Consider the following 25,875-nt stretch of genomic DNA (forward strand, 5'->3'; position numbering starts at 1 on the left):
ATCTTGCCACACCTCACCTGTGCAAAATTAGCACTGTGAAGTCGAACAATCATCTTCAACAGACCCTCAGGGACACCCAATTTGGCCAGCACCTCCCAAAGCTTTTTCCGGGGAACCAGGTCAAACGCCGCCCTCAGGTCCACGAATACAGTATAGAGGCTGCCACCCTCCAACTGCACCGTTTTCCAGAAAATGAGGACAAGCCGAAAGACCTGATCTATGGTTGAGACCTTCTCCCTAAAACCCGCTTGGAAAGGACTCAGGATATTACATTCTCTCGTCCAGTCCAGCAGGCGGTTCAGCAACAGCCTGGCAAACAGTTTTTGTGACACGTCTATCAGGCTTATTGGCCTGTAGTTGGCTGGGAGCAGAGGTGATCCCTTCTTATAGATTGGAACTATCTCTGCCCCCAGCCAAGTTGGGGGGATTGGCATGCCATTCAGATTGAGTTAAACAACACCCTAAGATACTGTGCCCAGATTTTAGGTTCATGTTTATATAGGTCCCCAGGCAGCCTATCAAGACCTGGCGCCTTTCCAGCAACCAGGGCCGTGATTGCCATAGTAACTTCCACCACAGTGAATCCATCCATGGGAGCTAGACTTTCAATGGGTTGGTGCATTATGTCTTCTAGTGGGGTCACCGGTTGGTCACTGTTGTGTGTTTTGTATACATTTTTAAAATGTTCCTCCCAAACCAAGGGTGCTATGTTGGCTTCTACTGCCACAAGGGGTTCAGCTGAGCCATGCTTAACGATTTGCCAGAAAGTTCGGGCATCTCGTGATGCAAGGGCGGTTGTCATTTCGATCCAGTTTCCCTCGTCCCATTCTACTTTAGCACTGCGAAGGATTGACTTGTAAGCCACTCGCTTTTCCCTGATTTTACTTGGGGTGTCTCGGATTTTAAGTGATTCTAGTAATGTGGCTTTCGCTCTCCTGCAGGAAGCGTTGAACCATGTGACTCTTTTCTGCTTAGGCTTCATCGGCCTGGCCACAGGGTTCAGCACTTCTGCCAGGTTGGTACATAGGTCAGAATGAATAGCACCAAACGCATTGAGCTGTGCGGGATTAGGTAGCAGTGAAATTGGTACCTCAGCTTTTTCCAAGGCGGAGGGCCCCGTGTCGTTGGCTAGGTAATGCAAGCAACCCACAACCTTTTCTAGGGCAGGGACGACTAGCGCATACAGCCTTTGAATGTTGGATGGATTTTCCTGCAATTTTGCCCAATTCTACGCCTATTGCTGGATAATGCTAGATCTACCTGGTGTGCTAGATTTTCTTCTACCAGGGCCGTATGTGACCCCTGGATCTCGAATCTTAGTGAAAGTAGATTATGGTCACTGTCGGACCCGGAAATTATTCCAAAGTCCTTCACTTTGTCCCAATCCTTTACTGAGACCAGGATGTAATCAATACATGACTCATATCCAGGTCTATTAAAGGTGTATTTTGGTGGGATGTCCCCTTTAATTCGCCCATTGCAAGCCCTCAGCGAATGACAGAGCGAGAAGGACGTTATTTGGGTGGCAAGTGGTGTGCAAGCCTTTATCGGGGGTCCCATCAAGGTGGGGATGTTCCAAAGTTCATCCTCTTCACTTGTTATACCTGCCAAGTGGTCCGGGAGAGGTTCGTACTGGGTGTTAAAGTCTCCACCAACAATTACGGGGGAGCAAAAAGTGGTGGAGTCAAGGAACAATGCTAGATCCTCGAATGTTCCCGAGGTGGCTCCTATCCCAACCGCTCTCGAATATACGTTAATCAGTGTAACTTTTGCACCACACGACCATTCCAGAGATACACACTGGAAGTCTGCTGAATTAGTTTCCAGATGTGTAGCCCTGCAACCTAGATAGGAACCCACCCAAATCAAAAGGCCCCCTGAAGGTCGACCCTTTCCACCCCATTTTGCCTGGATCTCAAAGGTAGCATATCCTGCACGAGGGTGTTTTACTCTAGCCCACGTTTCTTGAAAAAGGCATATATCGTGCCCTTCAATTAGTTCCCCCCATTCAGGAGAGTCCAATTTATTAGCCAGCCCGGCGACATTCCAGGAGAGTATGGATATTACTCCAGGAGCCTCCGATGTGTCAATGGTGGCTAATGTCAGAGAGCACTTGTGTGGGCCGGATTCACATTGCTTGGTAGGGGGGGGTTTGACTGATGTCACTAGCATTGTTTTTGGGCAAACCTCAAAAGAGAGGCTGTCCTTATTAGTCGGGTCTAGTTTGAACCTATCAGAGTTGTTGGTTTTGTCAAAGGTAGGCTTGAGTGTTATAGATGCCCTACCCTTGTGCCTGCCTTCCCCATCAATTTGATTATAATTCCCCAACTGTCGTTGTGGTGGAGGAAAAACAAATCGCCCCAGTTGGGATTTTAGTGTAGTAGGAGCTGGTTGGCCCGAGGGATGGACGAGGCGACTGGATGGGTCAGGTACTAATGGAGTCGTAGGGGGCCTGTTTGGGAGTCAATCCACTTCCTCGAGGCACCTGTATCTGTTAAAGGTCGGTGCCCCAGTCCACCCACCATATGTGTCTGTCCAATGATTAGGTAGCCCTCCCCGGCCACCTTTTCTCTCCGGGATCCAGCTCCAGTTCCCTCCCAAGTTCGAATATGAGTGAGGTGGGTAGAAATATGTGAGGGGTCTAGATGCTATTGGTGAATTTGCACTATTATAATTCCAAGAGTATATGGCATGCGCAGTGTTGGAGTTCTCAAATGAGACGATTACGCAATCGCCACAGATGGACTTATGTGAGGTGCCTACCCAGGGAACCCTGCGCACCATGAGGATTTTACTCCTCAGATGGTTGGGTATTGGCCTGTTGACATTAAGCCAGTGGATTACTTTGTTCTTAAGTGAACCAAAGTCTTCCTGCTGGTGGCGAGTCAGTTCCGTTACCCCTGTCAGCACAGCTACATAGGGTCTTACCTCAGGGGGAAGATCGACATAACCCCTGTGGCGATTATTATTAGCGTTAAGTCTCTGAATGGTAGGGTAGTTGTTATTGTTACCAGTAGCCCTCGGGATGGCAGATTCTGTTAGGGGTGGTTCCGGTTGGCCTTGCGCGGATGTCTGGGGTGGTAAATTGACAACCGTCGGTTGGTTAATGGCCACCGTTGCCCTATTGACAGAGGTATGTGTAGTAACCTTGTGTCGAGGTTTAGGAGTTGGTTTGACCTTCGGACAGCACTGGGGGTAGCAGCAACCTGTGTTATAGCCGCAGGTAATGATGTGATGTTAATAGTGCCCGGAGGTTTAACTTTCGGGGCAACCAAGGAAATAGCAGCAGCTGGTGTTTCAACAACAGGTGATAGTATGATGTTATTGGTTTCCTGTATACGGGTTAGTTTTTTGTCATGCATGCTAATAGTTGCTAGGTTCAAAATACTTTTTTCCGTCTCCAAAAGCTGTGTTTCTATACGTGAGAGTCTCACTTCAAGGGGTGTTAACAGTTCTTTAAGTGTTTCCCACACGATAGTTAGGAATTCCACATCCTTCCCTTTTATGATACAAAGTGGAGCCCCCCTAGTTTCACTTTCTATTACAAGGTTGACATTTTCATGTGCAGCTGCCACTTTTACAGGGCTGGGTTCTGATCTTAGTTCAGATGACTGTGCATTGTTCACTGGAACGGGGTCTAGGGGTGGCAGGAGTGGTGCCTTGGTGGATATCTGGGCCTTCGCTATCTTGGCTTTTTTTCTAGAGTATGCTGATGTGTTATTACGCTTCCTTTTGTTATGTGGCCCTTTTTGAGTGGTACGAGAATTCCCCCCGCCCGATTCCATGGATTTGAGGATTGGCACCGTTTCCAAGGGGCCCCCCTCATCCTCCTTCTCCTGCCCGGCAGCCCCACCCAGTGAAGATCTTAAGGAATTAGTGGGTGCAGGTGGAGACCCCCCCTTAGGTATGGATAACGTGAGTGCTAATGGCTGATGGATATCTGCCTGTGTTACAATCAGGGTAGGAGCAGGACCAGTTGGGCGATCAGGTGTTTTAGCGAAGGCAATAGACCCTAGGGAGGATTTTTTGGTCGCTGCTAGCTCCTGTGATAACCTTCTTGCAGCGTCTAATTCAATAGACACTCTATGTTGCATTTTGGCAATCTCCGAGTCAATGGCTGTGTGGGTCCTAGTAATAAAGTCATCTAGTGTACCGTTTTTCAATTTGGTCTTAGCAACCCTGTCTCACATTAACTACAAGAATATTGATATCATCTTCCAACTCATCTATTACATTTACATTTACGTGAGACATATTCCTATTTCTAAGATTGGTTTTACACGAATTTTCATAATGTCCAACTTTTTTACATTTAGTACACCTTTTACCATGTGCTGAACAATTTGAGGTTATTTCTAATATGATTTTTTGATCCACATCGATAGCATATCAATTTTTTCTTATTAATTAAATTTCCTCTTCCTTTACTATTTTCCTGTGCTTTTGATTTGCTTGTAACTGCACATATTGATTCTGAATTATTTTCAGATCCTGATATAACTTTCGTTGATACTGATGATCTTTCTATTCCGACAGCAATATCAATCACTTCATTTAATGTTGGATTCCTGCATGCCAAAAGACGTTCTTGTACTTTTTTTGAAAAACAGTGAAAAACTAACTGTTCTTTTAAATACATATCGAGCATATCTCCAAAGTCACATTTAGATGCTAAAATGTGTAAGTTTGAAATATAGTCTTCAATGGTTTCATATGCTAACTGCTTCCTTTTGTTAAAACTGTGTCTTTCTATCATTATATTAGGCTGTTCATGAAACCTTTTCTCTAATCTCTTAACAGCCTCTGTGTAAACATCCCATGGAATAAATTGTCCAGGAGGCGGTTCACTTTCAGGAATATTATCAAAAGTTTCTCTACCAGCATCTCCTAGCAATCCATAAAGCACAGCTTTTTTCCTGTCTTTAGAGTAATCTTTAACATCTATGGGAATAAGATAGCTTTCAAACGATTTGAACCACTGTTGCCATCTAACAGGTGGTTTTCCTGCATGCTGTAAAAATGGATTTATTTGATGAGGTTGTATTTGATATGCCATTCTAAATTGTAAAATATGAGTACTTTAAGTTTTTTAATATCAAGCTATTAAATATGCTTCTCTCTTCTTTTGATTTCAAACAATCAATTTTGCTCCTTAAAATCTCAAAATTGTACTTTAAAAATGTCTTTAACTTTCTAAATATTCCTCTTCCGATTTCTTAAAATATAAGTATTTCTATTTCAAATTAGCATCTTCTTATTTTTATCGATCTACCGGTTTATTCAGCATATTGTTGCTAAGATGTTAGCAATCCAAGATGTCCGCCACGTAGGGTCACGTTAGTTGACCTCGCGTAATGACGCGTAATGGCAAATACAGTGTTACAGCGCATAGAATCTTCCAATCACGTCTTCACATAATGTGCGTCTTCACATAATAACGCTCCTCACTCGCACTGCTCACTGTGCATCTTCACGCGATGACGAACTCTCGCGCTTCCGACACAGAATCCTCCTGCCAATTCAAATGGCAACACCCGGCAACTGACAAACTTGCAGTCTTCAGAAATGAATTGAGGTAATGAAATCTTACCAAGTATTTCTTGACCGCTGCGTTCTATACGGCTTTTGCTTCTTGCTCATATTTTTCTTTGTTTTAGAAAAATTCAAAAAAATATTTTCATTCAGATCTTGTAATCCACGGTGGGTTTTAAAAATAGAAAAATCTCCTTAATCCCAATCCATCGTCGCCATATTTATGTTGTAATTAACCCAACATAAGTCTTGAAGTGGATTTCAAGAAGGAGTTTTATTTTGAATAAGATAAAAGATAAGAACCCACAAGAGAAAAGATCCAGATGCGATGCTGTGGTGTCCAGAGTTCAAGGTATAATGACCCGATAGTAACGCATCTGGAAAAGAACATAGAACAAGGAATGTAGGCCATAGAACATGCTAGCAATTAAAGAAACACAGATACAACAGGGGGGGAGTGTGGGTTAAAATATACTGTTTTACCTGACCGAGACTGCCTCACTTTTCCTAGTTTGTTTTGTTAGGGGGAGTCTCTGGTTTAAAATCAGCTGTTTTGACTGGCCAAGACCACCTCAGTTTGCCCAATTTGTTTTGCTTTTTTGACTGGTTTATAATCTGCTCTTTTACCTGCCCGTGGATGCCTCAATTTGCCTGGTTTGTTTGGGCGGGGGGAGTCCTTTTTAAAACTGCTTTTTTACATGCCTTGGACCGCCTCTATTTGTCTATTTTGGGCTGTGTTTACAATCTGCTAATTTACTTGACTGGGACCGGAGCAATTTGCCTGGGTTGGTTTGCTGGGGAGCTGTCTTGTTTTAAAATCTGTTTTACCTGCCAGCCACGGCCTCAATTTGCCTCGTTTGTTTACTTGGGGGTGCTGCCTGGCTTAAAATCTATTTTACCTGCCCGGGACCGCCTCAATCTGCATAGTTTATTGGAGGGGTGGGGGCTGTATGGTTAAAATCTGCTGTTTTACCTGACTGGGACCGCCACAATTTTCCTGTTTTATTTTAATGCGGGCTGTCTTGTTTAAAATCTGCTGTTTTACCTGCCCGGGATCGCCCTAATTTGCCTAATTTGTTGGAGGGGCGGGGGCTGTTTGGTTCAAATATGCTGTTTTACCTGCCTAAATTTGCCTGGTTTGCTTTTTTATCGGCTATTTGGACCAAATCTGCTGTTTTACGTACCCAGGACTGCCTGAATTTGCCTAGTTTGTTTGGGGGGCTATCATCTTAAGAATCTACTGTTGTACCTGCCATGGACCACCTCAGTCTACCTTATTTGTTGGGGTTGGCTGTCTTGTTTAAAATTTGGTGGGGGACCTGCCCAGGACTGCCTCAATTCACCTGCTTTGCCGAGGGGGGCTGTCTGGTTTAAAATCTGCTGTTTCACTTGCACTGGACAGCGTCAATTTGCCCGGTTTATTTTGTTGTGGGTGCTGTATATGTTAAAATCTGCTGTTCTGCCTGCCTGGGACTGCATCAATTAGCCTGGTTTGTTGGGAGGGTGTCCTGTTTAAAATCTGCTGTTTAACATGCCTAGAAGCTCCTCGATGTGCCTGTTTTTAGATGTAGATGGGGCTTTCTGGTTTAAAATCTGACGTTTTACCTGCCAAGGAACATCTCAATGTGCCTGGTTTGTTCGGAGGTGGAGGGAGATGTCAACTGTAAAATTTGCTGTTTTACCTGCCTATCACCGCCTCAATTTGCCTATTTTGTTCTGTCTTGTTTAAATTCTGCTGTTTTAGCTGCCCAGGATCACTTCAATTTGCCTGTTTTGTTTTGTTGAAGGACTGTCTGTTTTAAAATGGTTTTCATTTCCTGGGACTGCTTCAATTTGCCTGCTTTGTTTTGGTACGGTTGCTGTGTGGTTTAAAATCTGCTGTTTTACCTGCCCGGGACCACCTCAATTTGCGTGGTTTGTTGGGGGTACATCCTGGTTTAAAATCTGCTGTTTCACTTGCCTTGGCACAGCCTCAATTTGCCTGGCTTGTTTTGTTGTAGGTGCTGTATGGTTTACAATCTGCTGTTTTACCAGCTCGGGCCCCATCATTATGCCTGGTTTGCTGGGGGGGGGGGAGTGTAGTTTAAAATATGCTGTTTTACCTGACCAAGACTGCCTCAATTTGCAGGGTTTGTTTTGTTTGGGGGGTGTCTGGTTTAAAAGCAGCTGTTTTGACTGGCCAAGACCACCTCAGTTTGCCCAATTTGTTTTTCTGGGGTTTGACTGATTTGCAATCTGCTCTTTTACCTGCCCGTGGCCCTCTCAATATGCCTGGTTTGTTATGTTGGGTGGTTGTCTGGTTTAAAAATCTGCTGCTTCCCTTGCCTTGATCAGCCTCAGTTTGCCGTCTGAACCCCACCCACTGATTAAAACTCCTGCCATCCACCGTGGTCAGGGGTTAAAATCTGCTATTTTACCTGCCCAAGACTGCCTCAATGTGCATGGTTTGGTGGGGGCTTGGGGGGAGATGTCAACTGTAAAATCTGCTGTTTTACCTGCCTGTCACCACCTCAATTTGCCTATTTTGTGTCGTCTTGTTTAAATTCTGCTACTTTACCTGCCCAGGACCACCTCAATTATTTGCCAGCTTTATTTTGCTCGGGGGCTGTCTGGTTTAAAATTGGTTTGCATTGCCCAGGACTGCCTCAATTTGCCTGGGTTACTTGGTTACGGTTGCTGTTTGGTTTAAAACCTGCTGTTTTACCTATCCAGGACCACCTCAATTTGCATTGTTTGTTGGGGGTGTGGAGAGGAGCAGTCTGAATTAAAATCTACAGTTTTACCTCTATGATTCACTCAATTTGCCTATTTTGGGCTGTCTTGTTTAAAAGCGTCTGTTTCACCTACCCGGGACCGACTTATTTTACCTGTTTTATTTGGTTACGGGTGCTGTGTTGTTTAAAATCTACTATTTTACCTGCCCGGGACCACCTCAATTTGTCTAGATTGTTGCGGGAGCTGTCCTGTTTAAAATCTGCTGTTTTACGTGCCCAAACTGCCTCAATTTGATTCTTTTTTGCTGTGGGTGCGCTTTCTTGTTTAAAATCTGATGTTTTACCTCCCTGTGACCGTCCCAATTTGCCTTTTTGAGCTGTCTTGTTTAAAATAGGCTGTTTTCTGTGCCCACACCACCTCAATTTGGCTGGTTTCTTGGGGGTGGGATGTGATTTTCTTGTTTAAAATCTGCAGTTTTACCTGACTGGGAAAGCCTCAATTTGCCTGCTTTGTTTTGCTGGAGGGCTGTCTTCTTTAAAATCTGTTTTACATGCCCGGGACTCCCTCAGTTTGCCTGGTATGTTTTTTGGTGGTCCTGTCTGGATTAAAACCTGTTTTACTTGCCCCTGACTGCCTCAATTTGCATGGTTTGTTTTGTTACGGGTGCTGTCCGGTTTAAAATCTGACATTTAACCTGCCCGGGAAAGGCCCCAGTTCACCTATTTGTTCAGTGGGGAGCTGTCTGGTATAAAATCTACAGTTTTACCTCCCTCTGACCGCCTCACTTTGTCTATTTGGGGCTGTCTTGTTTGAAATTGGCTGTTTTACCTGACAGGGACCACTTCAATTTGCATTTTTGTTTTGCTGAGGTGCTGTCTTGTTTAAAATCAGTTTTACCTGCCCAGGAATGCCTCAATTTGCCTGGTTTGTTGGGGGCGGGGGCTGTTTGGTCTGGCGGGGTGGCTATCCTATTTATAATCTGCTGTTTTACGTGCCAAACTGCCTCATTTTCACTGCTTTTTTTACCGTGGATGAGGCTTTGTTTAAAATATGCATTTTACCTGCCTGGGGCCACCTCATTTTGCCTGCTTTGCCTGGGTTGGGGGGCTGTGGTGAAAAATCTGTTTTTTTACCTGCCCGGGACTGCCTCAACTGGCCTGGTTTGGGCTGGCTTATTGAAATTATGTTCATTATTTGCAGAGTAATTTAAATTTCCAATTATATATATAGGGACAGGGAGGATCTGTGCCCCCTTCCGATCTCGTGCTGAGATCCAATTGGCTGCCAAGACTTCAAACTAAGACGTGTTGGCAGTCATGGGACTCTACTTCTGAGTTCCAGAAAAAAAACTAAAAAAAGAAGTGTGCATGACCCGAAAAACCTTTACAAAATTGTGAGCATGATCTGGGGCCTCCTCCTTTTAATTTTTCAAAAATTAAAACAAAAAAAGTGCTGGGCAACAAAAATCGGCCAAGGGAGTCCACCCTCCCCCATTCAAAAAAGGTCTGCCCATGTTGAGTGGGATCCCCAGGCACAAATTAGCCCAGGGAGGGGGGCCACGCAGCCCCCTCCCATAGTGAATAAAAAAAAGGGACAGGTAAGTCGTCGGAGGCCCTAACCCCTTTTACCACCACATTCCAAACTCTCCAAACACGCCTCGTGGCACACAACTGGATGAAGTTCCCTTGGCTGCAGAGGGTCCTTGAGTGCCAAATACCCCTCCTGTTACCTCCAGCAAGTGCCACATCGTGGAATTGCTGAGAGGTCTTTGGAGCTCACGCCCCCTTCCTCCACCACTCTGCAAATGCAACTACTATTTTGAAAAAAAATGAAATTTGTTTTAAAAAAATCAAAGATTACAGGGACCTTATAGTTAGACTAAGATGTCCCTCATACAAAACCATTGAAATTCAGCAGTTATAGTTACCTGAGCTAACTATAACTGACGCCCCCGCAATGCACTGGACAGAGTGCTCTGAATGTTGCTTTCTCCTCTAACTTGCGGAACAACCATGTTAGTTTCTTGAGAACAACAGCTGGGCTTTGTTACAAAAAATACACAAAAAGTACTAGTAAGTGTCCGCTAAATACATCATATACTTCTTAAACTCCTGTGAGCAGGATGCGGAGGCCTGCAAACACATCCTGTGACAGGGAACAGCTTATACGGTCTGTACAATTGATATAAAGGGATGAAAACAGAGACAACAAGATAGGCTGAAAGCATACTTGCCAACATTTAAAAAATGTTAAGTGGGCAAACTTGCCCCCTCCCTCCTCCAAAAACAAGAAAACGATCAGGGAATGCATTTTCTCAATCAAAACTATATATTGAAGCAGAGCCAATTTTAGGTAGGAGAGAGCTAAAATAAAGTCACTTTTAGCTTTAAAAATCATGAGTTTATTTATGTGAAAGAGACAAAGAGGGAGGCAGATAGAATGAAAAATAGGTTAAGAGATGAAAAAAGAAGTGCTGGTTTGTCAAGTAACACGCTGAGTAGGTTGGAACTTGGAGGCCCATACTTATAAGAGGAAAGCGGAAATACAAATCTCAGCTTGCTTATGGTTTTGCTGGGTGTTAAACTAGAGCTAGTTGAAAATCATCATCAGAATACAGGACGAGTTCACAGGTGTGGTAACATTTTAGTTGCATAGCCCGCCAAGATGTATTTTTGTCTTTGGAGCCAGAAAGGAGTCTATTTCGATAGAGCACTGTGGTTGTCAATTTGTGATTCTGATGCTAATGGCGATAATGTCATACATACCGTCTCCGTACAATGGGGGGTTTAATTAGGGGACCTAGGCAGAGGCTAACTATAGACAATCAATACTCAATTCATTTTAATCACTTCGTATTTGTGAACCCCCATAATTATATTGTGTTGCAATGCAACACTTCGCCTGGTTTTTTGAGCAAATAAAGCCAATAAAGCACAGTCCTTATCAGACTACCCACGTATTAGTGATTTTCTGATTGGTAAAATGGATGTTAAATAAGCTAAAAGGCTGATTGGTAGTGATTTTCCAAACAGCAGCTGTCACAGAATCAAAAACCATGCAGCATGTTAGCAGAGTGTTGTAAAGCGGTCAGCGTGGTTTCTGTGATTTCATTTAGGCTGAAAGTTGAAAATCTCATAAAAACGTATAATGACCAGTCTTGAAACCACTTCTTAGTTTCATGCTATGCAAAACATTTTTGCAGCAACAGTGCACGTGTAAGCATAAATGATTAATGCTTCATGGAAAAAAGTTGTTTGTGAATATAGATTACATTAATCGTGATGCATTCTTGTGTAAGAGAAAAAAATAAACAATGTTGTCTCTTTGTTACTCTCATACAATATAAAAATTCAAAAGCACTAATTAGAACTGGCAAATCAGACCATTATTGCATAAAGACAATCACAAACCAATCAGCAGTACGTCAAATTAGCTTCCTGCCTGCACCTGTTCTTGAGCCTGCAGTTTAACAGACTACTTAATCAATTGCCTTACATAGCAATCCAACTTAATCTTATGCAGTCACACCGCGTAGAAGAAACAAAGCAATTTGCCCAAGATCTCAAATTGATCAAGTGGACAAGCTAGGATTCCTAAGCATGCCTCATGTTGCTAAAGCCTTCAACTGGGATTTTAGACCACGTGACTACATTCCCTTACTCTGCTCATGTCCTCTACCTTGTGAAGTCAAAAGGATGAATACATTGTCTGACGTGTGTCCCTATATAGTAGAGTGGAAGGAGCCAGGTATTTACACAATTCTTTTCATGTTATTCTCAGATGCACTGACACAAATGTTAAGAGTTATAAAGGATTAAGAAAGGAACATATTTTCTATTTTTAATTGATTACGATCTCAGATTTGATCACATATATATTCCTCTAGGAAGTAAATGTGATTACTCATGCACATGAATAAGCGCACATTCTCGCAGAGGCCGCCCCCTCAAGGGCCGGCGCCATAACCAGCGCTGAGCACTCGGAAGAAACTGGTTCTGGGCGCCCTGACGTGCCCCAGTAGCGGGAAAGTGCCCCGTGCCCCCCGCTGGCACCACCAAGTGGGCGCCAGCCCCCAGTCCAATAGGGGGGAGGCGGGGTAGAAACCACCCAATAGGAAGAGGCTCCACAAACCAGCTCTTATCGAGGAGCAGGGGAACAGCAGCAGCGCAGCCATGAGAGGGTGGAAGCGTGCGGAGGGCACAAGAAAAAACAGCAGGCGGCCAATAGATTTCACAAAGCTGGCCCGCCTGATGGACGCACTGGTAGACATTACAAGGGATGCATTTGAACTCCTCCTGTTCAGGGCATCATTCTCCACAGCCTTTTTCTGGGCATTCCGCCTCAGCGAGCTAGTGTCCCTCAGTAGGAAGGGGCAGATAAATGGAGGGCAGGGTCAGAGCGTGTCCGAGACCTCAGTGACAGAGGAATTGGTTCGATAGGAATTCTTTTACTTCTTTTCTGAAGGAGGAGGATGGGTTGCATTTTCATTTTTTAAAGCTTTATTCGACATTTGTCATAAAAGCGTTCACCTAACCCTAATACAATAAATACTACATTTAAAAATAGTTCTAAAAATACGTATTAAACATTAAATGTCGAATGAATACATGATAAAAATACATCTGATTACATCAGGTTATCACAATTCTTAAAAAATATAAATTTCCTAGAATAAAATAGAATAATCCATATGACAAAATGCAAAATACATAATTTCTTTAGGATGCAATTGCCATTAACGATCGGGTACGAATTAACCATGACCAAGCTAAAAATTTTGCTACCCCAACCACAAGCAATGTAGAACAATCTGTTTCGAGTATCCTTAGGGCTTCAGATTGGCTACGGGTTCCCAAGATTGAGCACACAGGTTTTAACCATTTACGTCTGGGGGACGAATACAGAGGACAACAAAACAAAAAATGGGAAATGTGTTCAGTTTGTTCATTACAATGGTGACAATATTCGTCCCATGCCGGGGACCAATGTTTCTTAAACGCGTTCAGCGGAAGTGCACCTATGCGAAATTGGAAATAGAGTTTTCTATCATGGGGTTTTTCAATGATGTCCCAGAAAGGTTCGCAAAAAGGGTACATTTTTATATTCAAGAAGCGAGATGTTAAATTTGAACTTGTACTGTCACTAAACATTGTAAGATATACCATTTCCCAATATAGGTCTTTTAACTTAGTCTTTGTTGGAAAGCAGGTTACATCTTTAGTTTCCCACAGATAGTCCAATTTCAGTTTTATTAGGAGTCCCCGAAGCTCCCTTAGCCATGGAATACTGTGGAAGCAATCAAATTTGATGACATCCTTCAATGCTGCTGCATAATGGATTAATTCTGGGGTCACCATAATCCGTCTCCAATATAGGAGAGGGCGTAACCTCGCTATGTCCTCTATAGATTTTCTTCCCAGATCCAGTTTTAACGGGGTTGTCGGTGTACTTTGGGGGACCATCACAATCCCTCGTAAAAACCTGTTTTCAGCTCGTCCCAGTTCTCTCAAATTTGAAAAACCCCATAGTTCAGAGCCATATAAACAAGCCCCCAGGACTTTCATAGAATAAATTTCCAGCACACTGTTTACTGGCTTTGTCAGTGAGGTGCGGTGTTTAAGTGTAATTGCGCCTGCTAACTGCCTAAACTTTAATAAGGTCGTGGTTATGTGTTGCTTCCAGCTCATGTTTTCTTGGAGGGTGATGCCTAAGTAAGAAAAAGAATCCACTCTTTCTAATGGTGTACCTTTGTATTTTATTACACCTTTAAAGGTGGACTGCTGGTTGAGGCACATGAATTTTGTTTTGGTGGTGTTCAGTTCAAGACCCCTCCCATCGCAGAATACACCAAAGGCATCCACCACTTTTTGGAGCCCACTAGGGGTGCGGGAAAGTAAGAGTGTATCATCCGCAAACATGAGGACTGGTACACGAGAGCCAGCAATTACAGGGGCGTCACTAGCAACCTTTTCTAGATGTTCAACAATACCATTTATATAAATAGAGAAAAGGGTTGGCGCTAGGACACACCCTTGTCTTACCCCACGTTCTACTGGAAAGGGATCAGTTACTTCTCCTTGCTTGCCCCATCTTATTCTTGCGAAATTATTTTCGTGAAGACGAACAAGGAGTGTAAGCAATTCCTGGCTTAAGCCTACTTCCGACAAGGTCTTCCAGAGTTTTTCCCTGGGGACCAAGTCGAAAGCTGCTTTTAAGTCCACAAAGACTGCATACAATGTCCCCTGCTTTAGAGTAACGTTTCTCCAGTAGATGGTTAAGAAGTGGAGAACTTGATCAACGCTACTAGTTGAGGGACGAAACCCAGCTTGATAAGGTGATAAAATGTTTTTTTCGTCAATCCATTGCTGCAGTTTATTTTGGACCAATTAGTTTTTGCGCTGTATCAATCAAACTAATGGGTCTATAGTTTTTAGCCTGGGATCGATCACCTTTCTTATATATGGGAATAATTTCAGCTCCCTTCCATGAAGCAGGCACTTTCCCTCCCATAGCCACCGCATTAGCCAGCATTGCAAAGTAGGTACACCAGGACTTCCGATCAGATAGAAAAATATCTGCCGGAATTCCATCCATACCTGGAGCTTTGCCCCCTGCTACGCAATCCAATACTATACTCACATCCCCCTCAACGAATATAGGTGATTTGTAATAGACTTGATGAGGAGGACAATCAGTATTAAACATAGGGTTACGAGCATACTGTGGTTGGAAGTATTCTACCCAATTGCTTTTCGGGACATAATTAGTTGGCTGGGGTGCTATGCCACCCTTTGCCCATTTTACTGAGGCCCAGAATCGCTTGGAGTCCTTGGAGGCACACGCCTCCTTAAGTTCTTGCCAACAATCCTCGTCCCAGCGCTTCTTGGCTATTTTTTGGACCTGTCTATACTGGTTTCTCGCAAGCCTTACTGCCTCAGCACTTCCTAGTCTTAATTTCATGCTGAGATTATCTCGTGCTACCCTGCAGCTCTTATCATACCACCCTCTAGTCTCTTGGGCCTTTTTCTTTTTACTTGAGGCTACTGTTTTAACAAAAAAACTTTGAATTTTGGAAAACAGTTTCTCGTGAGCAGCCATCATGTAATCTATGAAGTCAGTCATCCCATAATGGGACTTAATCTTAGAGACTTCATCCACCACTGTTTCCTTTAAGGTCTCTATTTTTACAGTGTCCTCTAGGAGCATACTCCACTTCAAGTGGCGGAGGTTATTTGAGCTTACGAGGTCTTGTGTAACCATCTGATCCCCTCTTGGGTGGTCGGGTAATTCATGATAGTGATGGAGTGTCAGGCACAAGGGATTATGGTCACTTTCTATTTTGTCCTTCACTTCCATATCTACCAATTTATCCCAAGCTCTTACATCCAGTAGTATATAATCTATTCTACTGGCCGATCGACCATTATCAAATGTATTTTTCCCCATAGAGTCTGACGGTACCCGCCCATTTACTGCTCTGAGCCCTCTAGAAAGACAAAAGCTTTTCAATTGAATTGCTACTGTGCTCCATTTTTTGATTGCTGGGATATCTAATTGAGGAATTCTCCACTTGATATCCTCATCTTCTGCCAGGATTCTATCCTCCTCGCCCATGGGTTCGAAGGTGGTATTGAAATCCCCGCCTATTATTATATGGGGTAACACTGGTAACATTTCAATATGATGCTCAAGGGTCGTTAAGGTCTCTGATAGTTTACCCCTAGCAACTCCCCTGGAGTAAAGATTAAACAAGGCCAATTGTTGGCCATTTTGCCAGTTAATATCCAGTGCTAGAATATCATTAGAGGGTATAGACCTTCGCTTGACCACGCTTTTCAAAGTTTGGCGTACCCAAATTAACAAGCCCCCAGAGGGACGACCCACTCGATTTTTTATGGCTGGAATATAAAAATTCAAATACCCTTGGCGGAAAATTGGTGTAAGCGACCAAGTTTCTTGCAACATGACAATATCGTAGTGGTCGATAAAGTTGACCCAATCTGGAATATTTAGCTTATTTGTGATTCTAGCTATGTTCCAAGAGATAATAGATAATGGCGATAAGGCCTTTTGGTGGCATATCTGAACAATATCAGGGGTACTTACTGTTTCTATGAGATCTAAGCCTGGGGCTACAGCTCTACTCAATGATGATGACTTCTCAATTACCTCTAATACTCTATTTTGTTCTATCTGGACTCTATTTAGTTCCTCTGGAACAAGAGTGGAAAATACATTAGAGGCCGGGGATAGTTTATGTGATAGAGACTCATCTGAAGAGAGGGTCTTAACATATCGTTGGTCCAACTGAACTTCAGGAGGAGCAGGAGATACACATGCGAGTCAATCACATGCATTTAAGTCAGTTAACACTGAATAATGGTTATCCAAATTTAGCCCCCACTCGCATACTGGATTGGTCCTGGCCCTTCTATTTCCCACAACTGTCCACTTCGTTCTTAGTATGCTAGATTTAGCTACTAGACCTCTTCTGCTATAGAAGAAATCCAGTGTCAGGGGTACTATTTCTGCTGTTCTAAGTTGTGGAGGAAAGATGTTCCGTAGAACATCAGGCAACACTTCAGGGCCCTTGAAGTTCAAAACCACACAATCCCCTTGGAATTTCTTTGCCTTTGTGCCTATCCACTTAACCCTTCTAGCTGTGAGCAAATCATCAGATAGTTTTTCCTTGCCCCAGGGAGATATATGCATGTTATTACTAAGCCACTGAAGGGCCTTGTGTCTTAAGGAATCTGAAGACTCGATCTGTCCTATATTCAACGATGGAGTGTTTGCAAGTACTAGAATCAAGGGGGAGGCTTCCACAATTAATTCAACTGGGCCAGTTTCTAGGCTAAAAAGCTCGGAGGTGGTGTTAGGTACTGCTTGTACTGGATCTATAGTCAAACCCATGTCGGGGGTGTCACCGTGCCCAGAGCTAACTTGTTGAGTTTGGTCAGATGGAACTGGTGGGTCTACATTCATGATCCCCCCGAGTGATTTCCCTGCAGCCTCTATGAGTTCAAATTTAGTTGTTATTAAGTTTGATATTTCCCCCACCCCCTCATTAGTTTTCCTTAGGAGGGTCTCTAACTTGTTAACCTTATTTGCTAGTTGGTCTACTTTTGATATAAGGGGTTTCATTAACCCTGATAGTGTAGACTCTAGTATGCCCATAAGCTTATTTAAGAGGGTATCCTCCCCATCTGTGCTTTCATATTCTTCTTCCCTTATCCTGTCTTCCACCCTTTTCTTTGCTCCTCTAAGGGGAGTTACAGGTTTGTTCTTACAGGAGCGTAAGCCCCCTCTTCTAGGTGGTGCCTTAGTGGTCCCTTTTTTAGCTCTTGGTGCAGGGACCGGAGTGGGAGGGGTATTGCTCTGTGGTACTAACTCCATAGCTATATTAGCATTGTGTGGCTCTTCTAAATTAATTAGATCTACTAAGGGGTCAAGTTGCTGTGCGGTAGAGGCCATAGATACATTCATGATAGAACAATCATTAAGGTCCTCAATCGGATCGGTGGGGAAGGTTTCATCACTAAGTGAGTGGAATACCCCTGATTGGTTCATTTGGGCACAAGGTGGCGAATCAGTAATTCCCAATGAAGACCTCCGAACATTGTTAATTTTTGCCACTACCTGCACCAGATAATTATCCATTGTATTAGCCGGAGTTGCAGGCGTTTTTTGCTTCGACATTATAGTCAGTCAATTGTAGGCAGCACTACCCTGATGGTAAATATAACAATAGCAGGCCGATTACACTACAAATATCGAATTGTGTCGCCTTACCACTGGTAGATTGGCAGGTGGAGGAAAGAGGGGTGGCCCAGTCCAGTCTCTCACAGTCTAGAACGGGCTAAAACGGGCCCGCCCTTGGCCCGGGCTTCGCCCGGCGTCCCGCGAGGCGGGGACGACGCTCTATTTGAGCGCCTCCTGGCGCCAAAACGCTGTCGTTTGCCCCGCTGGGGCTGCTGGGAATTGTGGTTTTTCCTGGTGCCCGCCCACGCTCCACTCGGCGGCCCTACTCCGCGTTGGAAGAAGGAGTTAGGCGGCGGGAGGCGGGCAGGCGAGAAGACCCCTGGCGCTGTCTGTCCGCTTCCAAGCAAGGAGACGAGGTCAAGAAGCTGGTAGGTACAATCCGGCTTGGTCACAAAATAAGCAAAGGTTCCCCCACTCGTCAGGGACGACGCTCTATTTGAGCGCCTCCTGGCGCCAAAACGCTGTAGTTTGCCCCGCTGGGGCTGCTGGGAATTGTGGTTTTTCCTGGTGCCCGCCCACGCTCCACTCGGCGGCCCTACTCCGCGTTGGAAGAAGGAGTTAGGCGGCGGGAGGCGGGCAGGCGAGAAGACCCCTGGTGCTGTCTGTCCGCTTCCAAGCAAGGAGACGAGGTCAAGAAGCTGGTAGGTACAATCCGGCTTGGTCACAAAATAAGCAAAGGTTCCCCCACTCGTCAGGGACGACGCTCTATTTGAGCGCCTCCTGGAGCCAAAACGCTGTAGTTTGCCCCGCTGGGGCTGCTGGGAATTGTGGTTTTTCCTGGTGCCCGCCCACGCTCCACTCGGCGGCCCTACTCCGCGTTGGAAGAAGGAGTTAGGCGGCGGGAGGCGGGCAGGCGAGAAGACCCCTGGCGCTGTCTGTCCGCTTCCAAGCAAGGAGACGAGGTCAAGAAGCTGGTAGGTACAATCCGGCTTGGTCACAAAATAAGCAAAGGTTCCCCCACTCGTCAGGGACGACGCTCTATTTGAGCGCCTCCTGGCGCCAAAACGCTGTAGTTTGCCCCGCTGGGGCTGCTGGGAATTGTGGTTTTTCCTGGTGGCCGCCCACGCTCCACTCGGCGGCCCTACTCCGCGTTGGAAGAAAGAGTTAGGCGGCGGGAGGCGGGCAGGCGAGAAGACCCCTGGCGCTGTCTGTCCGCTTCCAAGCAAGGAGACGAGGTCAAGAAGCTGGTAGGTACAATCCGGCTTGGTCACAAAATAAGCAAAGGTTCCCCCACTCGTCAGGGACGACGCTCTATTTGAGCGCCTCCTGGCGCCAAAACGCTGTAGTTTGCCCCGCTGGGGCTGCTGGGAATTGTGGTTTTTCCTGGTGCCCGCCCACGCTCCACTCGGCGGCCCTACTCCGCGTTGGAAGAAGGAGTTAGGCGGCGGGAGGCGGGCAGGCGAGAAGACCCCTGGCGCTGTCTGTCCGCTTCCAAGCAAGGAGACGAGGTCAAGAAGCTGGTAGGTACAATCCGGCTTGGTCACAAAATAAGCAAAGGTTCCCCCACTCGTCAGGGACGACGCTCTATTTGAGCGCCTCCTGGCGCCAAAACGCTGTAGTTTGCCCCGCTGGGGCTGCTGGGAATTGTGGTTTTTCCTGGTGCCCGCCCACACTCCACTCGGCGGCCCTACTCCGCGTTGGAAGAAGGAGTTAGGCGGCGGGAGGCGGGCAGGCGAGAAGACCCCTGGCGCTGTCTGTCCGCTTCCAAGCAAGGAGACGAGGTCAAGAAGCTGGTAGGTACAATCCGGCTTGGTCACAAAATAAGCAAAGGTTCCCTACTGTAGGAAAATTATCCTATCACTACTCCATCCCTTTACATATTACACTATTATTACAACCCTTTTATAGTTATTACTTGAATGTCTCGGTGCTGCAAGGTGAATCCTGTTCTTATATATATATGATTCTAACCCCTGCCTTAGCGCTGCGTGCTTAACGCTCCTCCTGCCTTGTAATTTTAAAAATATTGCTTTATCCTGTTTTTTACCTAGTTTGCGCCGAGCGCTTAGCGCTTTTAATCTGATATTGCTAGTACCGCTTAGGGGGAAATAAGGGAGCTCTCACCTTGCACTGTAATTGCTGCACACCCACATTTTGTGGGACAGAAGGGACTCGGGGGCATTGTAGTACCATCGCGCCGGTTTCCAGCGCCATTTGGGAGTGGGGAGAAGGTCCTCCACTCTGAGCGCCATCTTGGGTGAGGGAGAGACACTCGCCCTGCCAGGACCCACGCATTGGAGGAGGAGGTAATAATAGTAGGACCTCCTACCTCGTCCCAGTCTGATTCTAACCCCTGCCTTAGCGCTGCGTGCTTAACGCTCCTCCTGCCTTGTAATTTTAAAAATATTGCTTTATCCCGTTTTTTACCTGGTTTGCGCCGAGCGCTTAGCGCTTTTAATCTGATATTGCTAGTACCGCTTAGGGGGAAATAAGGGAGCTCTCACCTTGCACTGTAATTGCTGCACACCCACATTTTGTGGGACAGAAGGGACTCGGGGGCATTGTAGTACCATCGCGCCGGTTTCCAGCGCCATTTTGGAGTGGGGAGAAGGTCCTTCCACTCTGAGCGCCATCTTGGGTGAGGGAGAGACACTCGCCCTGCCAGGACCCACGCGACATCCGTCGGCCATATAAGATGGCCGCTAGACACGTGCGCAGCGACGGTGCGCAGCGGGGGCGCCGTAGGGGCGCCGGAGGTGCGCCAGAGGTAAGCCCGTTTGCGCCCGTTCGCGCAACGGTTGCGCTTAGGGCCGCTACCTCTGGCCCCTCTGGCCCACTTCGCATAGTTTATACTCGGGCTGAGCTTCTTAGACTCAGACCATGTCAGGACCCGGTTAGGCCTGTAACCTCTAGGCCAATTTCCTGTGGCCTGCTTAATGTAAGATCTCTTTGCAGGCATTACACGGAAATAGCATTCCTCATTGAATCTGAAAATCTCGATGTCCTCTTTCTTACAGAAACGTGGACGCGGGTAGATTGTGAGGTCGAGTTAGGCTTAGCCTGTCCCTCAGGCTATAAAATCAACCACATCCCGCGCCCACTCAATCGAGGAGGAGGGATCGGGTATATCTACAGAGACTCGTTGACCCTCTCCCAGCTAAAGATCCGTGAAGTACCTGGATTCGAACTGATGGGTTTTTCAGTCAAACAGCAGGAGGTGATTTGCTGTTCGGGTGTTTTATGCTATCGCCCCCCGGGACCGGCCCCCTCTATATCCCTCCTTATTGATCTGATTTATGAACTCTCTAGCTCTCACTCCAAGTTACTGGTTCTTGGAGATTTTAATCTGTGGGCAGGCTGCTCGCTGGACAAGGCTTTCTTTTCCCTTAGCCAAGCCTGTACAGATATTCACTTAGAACAGTTGGTCAACGCCTCCACGCATCAAAAAGGCCACATCTTGGACTTAGTGTTTGCGGACCCACAGTGGGTATCACTAGTGGACATCAAGCGCCAGTATTGGACAGACCACTCTTTGATTATGTTCTCCCTCTGTCTGGAGGATTCTACTTCGAGAAAGGCTGGACTACCCCTAGCTAAGCTAGAGAGACCTTGGTCCCGAAACCTCAAAATCTCTCCTTTACCGAACATCTTAGGTAAGGTTTTTAAGCTTGGCAACACGGCTGAAGAGAGTTATACCCTTTTCTGCCAGTCCCTATCGAGCTCGTTGTATCAGCTGGCACCCCTTCGGAAGTCACGAGGAAGGGTGAACCGAGCCAGTCCATGGTACACGAGTGAAATACGCCAGCTCAAACTTGACTGCAAACGTGCAGAAAGGGTTTGGAGGAAGCAGTATTTAGACTCTGAGAAATTGGTGTTTAGGTCCGCCATGCAAAAATACAAGGCTCAAATCAAGATGGCCAAAGCGACCTTTCTTGAATACACCTTGAATCATGCCCCAAACAAGGCCCTGGCCCTTTTTAAAATTGTCAGAGACCTTGCCCATCCTACGTGTGTGGCTAGCACAGTCCCGGCATCGCAAACTCTTTGTGACTCACTTGCGGATGCCTTTGAGGAGAAAATCTGCAAAATTTTAGCAGGCTTGCAGGAGCCAGCTAACCCCACCACGGAGGCGGGAGCTCCGGAGGAGATGGCCAGTCGACCCCTGCAGAGGGACGGCCACCTCTGTTTGGAAGCTCCGGCCACGCCCTCCAGTCGACCCCGTCCAGTGGATCAGCCCTCTAGCTTGGGAGTGCCGACGGAGGAAGCCAGTCGACCCCAGCGGAGCAGCTCTCCCTCCCCTTTTTCGGATCTGGCCCTCAGCGTGGGAGCTCTGGCGATGGAGGCCAGTAGACCCCAGGTGAGTGGCTCTTTGCCCCCAGTTTTGGAGTGGGCCCTCAGGATGGGAGCTCCGGCCAGCGAGGCCAGTCGACCCCAGCTGAGTAGTCTCCCTCCTCCCTCTGTGGATTCGGCTATCAGCTTGGGAGCTCCGGCGACTGCGGCCAGTCGACCCCAGCTGAGTAGCTTCTCTCCTCCCTCTTTGGATCCGGCTATCAGCTTGGGAGCTCCGGCGATTGTGGCCAGTCGACCCCAGCTGAGTAGCTTCTCTCCTCCCTCTTTGGATCCGGCTATCAGCTTGGGAGCTCCGGCGACTGTGGCCAGTCGACCCCAGCTGAGTAGTCTCTTTCCTCCCTCTGTGGACTCGGCTATCAGCTTGGGAGCTCCGGCGATTGCGGCCAGTCGACCTCAGCTGAGTAGCTTCTCTCCTCCCTTTTTGGATCCGGCTATCAGCTTGGGAGCTCCGGCGACTGTGGCCAGTCGACCCCAGCTGAGTAGCTTCTCTCCTCCCTCTTTGGATCTGGCTATCAGCTTGGGAGCTCCGGCGATTGTGGCCAGTCGACCCCAGCTGAGTAGCTTCTCTCCTCCCTCTTTGGATCCGGCTATCAGCTTGGGAGCTCCGGCGACTGTGGCCAGTCGACCCCAGCTGAGTAGCTTCTCTCCTCCCTCTTTGGATCTGGCTATCAGCTTGGGAGCTCCGGCGATTGTGGCCAGTCGACCCCAGCTGAGTAGCTTCTCTCCTCCCTCTTTGGATCCGGCTATCAGCTTGGGAGCTCCGGCGACTGTGGCCAGTCGACCCCAGCTGAGTAGTCTCTTTCCTCCCTCTGTGGACTCGGCTATCAGCTTGGGAGCTCCGGCGATTGCGGCCAGTCGACCTCAGCTGAGTAGCTTCTCTCCTCCCTTTTTGGATCCGGCTATCAGCTTGGGAGCTCCGGCGACTGTGGCCAGTCGACCCCAGCTGAGCAGCTTTCCCCTCCCTTCTCTGGAGGAGTTTGGCTGTTTAGCCCTCACGATTTCATCTGGCTCGCCTCTGGATCCTCTCCCTCCAAAACTATGGAAGGTGTTTCAAGAGGATCTCTTCCAGCCCTTGCATGCCATCTGTTGCCAGTCGTTTGAAACAGGGATTGTACCGGGCTGTTGGAAGAAGGCAGTGGTTTCTCCGCTTTTAAAAAAACCCTCGCTCAACCCTGGGTGCCTTTCTAACTACCGGCCAATTTCCCTGCTCCCTTTTCCGGTTAAAATCATGGAAAAGTTGGTTACCCGCACTCTATCCGGTTTCTTAGAAGGGAACACCTGGCTGGATGAGACGCAATTCGGTTTTCGCCCTGCTCACGGGACGGAATCCGCGTTGGTGACCGTATTAGACAATCTGCGGGCGCGTGTCGACAGCGGTCGGGCAGCATTTTTGGTGCTGCTCGATATGTCGGCCGCGTTCGACACGGTCAGTCATCCTACCCTGATTTCGAGGCTGGAAGAGTGCGGGGTCAAAGACAAGGCCAGGGATTGGTTGATCTCCTACCTGGACAGCCGTCAGCAACGGGTTTCGCTACCTCCCTTCAGCTCAGAGGAGCGGAGTGTGGGACAAGGAGTACCCCAGGGCTCAGCCATCAGCCCCATACTCTTTAATATTTACCTCCGCCCTCTAGTCCAGCTCATTAAATCCTTTGGTATCTCCGCATTTAATTATGCGGACGATACCCAGCTGGTCTTTTCCCTGGAGGGACAGGACGCAGTCCCATTGGAGACTTTCCACCGGTGCATGCAGGCTACAGCGGAATGGCTCCGTTTGAACTCGTTACAGTTCAATGGAACCAAGACAGAGGTCCTGCACTGCTCAACTGATCGAGTTCCCCGAGATCTCCCTGCTGACTTTTGGCCCCCGTCTTTTTTAGAGACAGTGTCAGCCGCACAATCGGCACGCAATCTGGGCATCATTTTTGGGCCCAATCTGCAGCTAGACCTGCACGTGAATAAGACCACCTCAACGTGCATGATGCTGATTCGCATGCTGCGCAAGGTTTTGCCCCTTCTTCCTGAGCAAACCAGACCAGAAGTAGTGCGTAGTACCATCTTAAGTCGACTTGACTATTGCAACGCACTGCTTCTGGAGGCCCCGTTAACACTCATGGGCAAGCTTCAAAGGGTGCAAAATATGGCGGCCAAACTTGCCCTTTCCCGTCCCTACCATAGCTCTTCCACGGCAGCGTTGCAGGAACTCCATTGGCTTCCGGTCCATCTACGCGTACGCTATAAGGCAGCGTGTATTGTGTTCAGGGCTATCCATGGCCTGGGCCCACTCCCTCTGCGGCGTATGTTTGCCTGGTACGTTCCATCTCGCGCCCTGCGTTCTTCGTCGTCCAGGTTACTTGTAGTCCCGCGCTTCCAGAGAGTGAGGATGGGCGGTCGTTCGTTCAGAGTAGCGGCGGCCAAACTTTGGAACTCCCTGCCCCTATCCCTGAGAAGTCTTGAGGAACTTTCAGCCTTCAGAAAGGCTTTGAAAACTTACCTTTTCCCTAGGATGGGTTGAGCCGTTGCTTTGCTGGTCCATGAGTCAAAAGCGCCAGGATGCCCTTGGTGGTGACAGGTGCGCTATATAAGTATACCACAATACAATACAATATATATCGCCTGCTTGTTATTAAACACAGCACATCACATCACCAAATGCTAGTCGTGGGGACCCCGGGACGACCCCCCTCCCCCCTTCCCCCCCCTCCCCCCCCCCCTCCCCCCTAGTACGGTGCTGAGGCCTTGTCAACTCCGACGCACATAGGGTTGTGGCGAGGTATTTATACCTGCTCCCGCCCACTGGCCTTACTCTTTGTCCCTCCTGACCATGCCGTCTCCCTGCCTACTGCATACCCAGCATTCTGGCTGGAGGGTGCGGCTAGGTGGGGAACATGTTAACCTGTTAATTTGTGTTGCAGGCGGAGTTACAGGGCAAATGGTATATAGGGGTACCCTTTTCAGGAGCACAGCAGAGGTGCCATATGGAAAACCCCAGTAGTCTTAAAGCCAGGACCCGTGATGAAAACATTGGTGCCCCGCTAATCCTTCGGTCAGTTGTAAGCCTGAGCAACTGGGGGCTTGCCTTGCTCCTCTTTGCCACTAAAAAGGCTTGAGTAAGGTCATGGACTGGGGGTCCACGGTAATTAACAGTGCAAAATCTCCCAGGGAGATGGTAGCACCTAGTGGGTTGGCCAAGGTGCAGTTTTGGCTCATCAGGCGGGCAGGGCAGCTTAGGTCAGTCACTGCTGCCTGCGCTTGGATCGCCCGTAAGTTAACCCACCACGTTGGCATATTTCTTGTATGAAATAAACCCACAGCATACAGTTTTCCAACAAACCTGGTTTTGTGTGATTATTTAATGCAGGCTATGTCCATCATGCGTGGGGAGAGTTGCCTATATCAGCACTAAGGTTTGCACGTAGCTCGCTGGGGAAGGTTACCTACTTACAGGTGTAATCGGAGAAACTAAAAACTCTATAAAACAGCCTTATGGACCCTCAACAGAAACTCTCATCCATCCTTATCGCACCTGCCACTTTCAACTTATCTGAAAACTGATTGTTTAACGATATCTCATGTTCA

Source organism: Lissotriton helveticus, chromosome 7 (assembly GCF_964261635.1).
Source record: "Lissotriton helveticus chromosome 7, aLisHel1.1, whole genome shotgun sequence".
NCBI classification, from domain to species: Eukaryota; Metazoa; Chordata; class Amphibia; order Caudata; family Salamandridae; genus Lissotriton; species Lissotriton helveticus.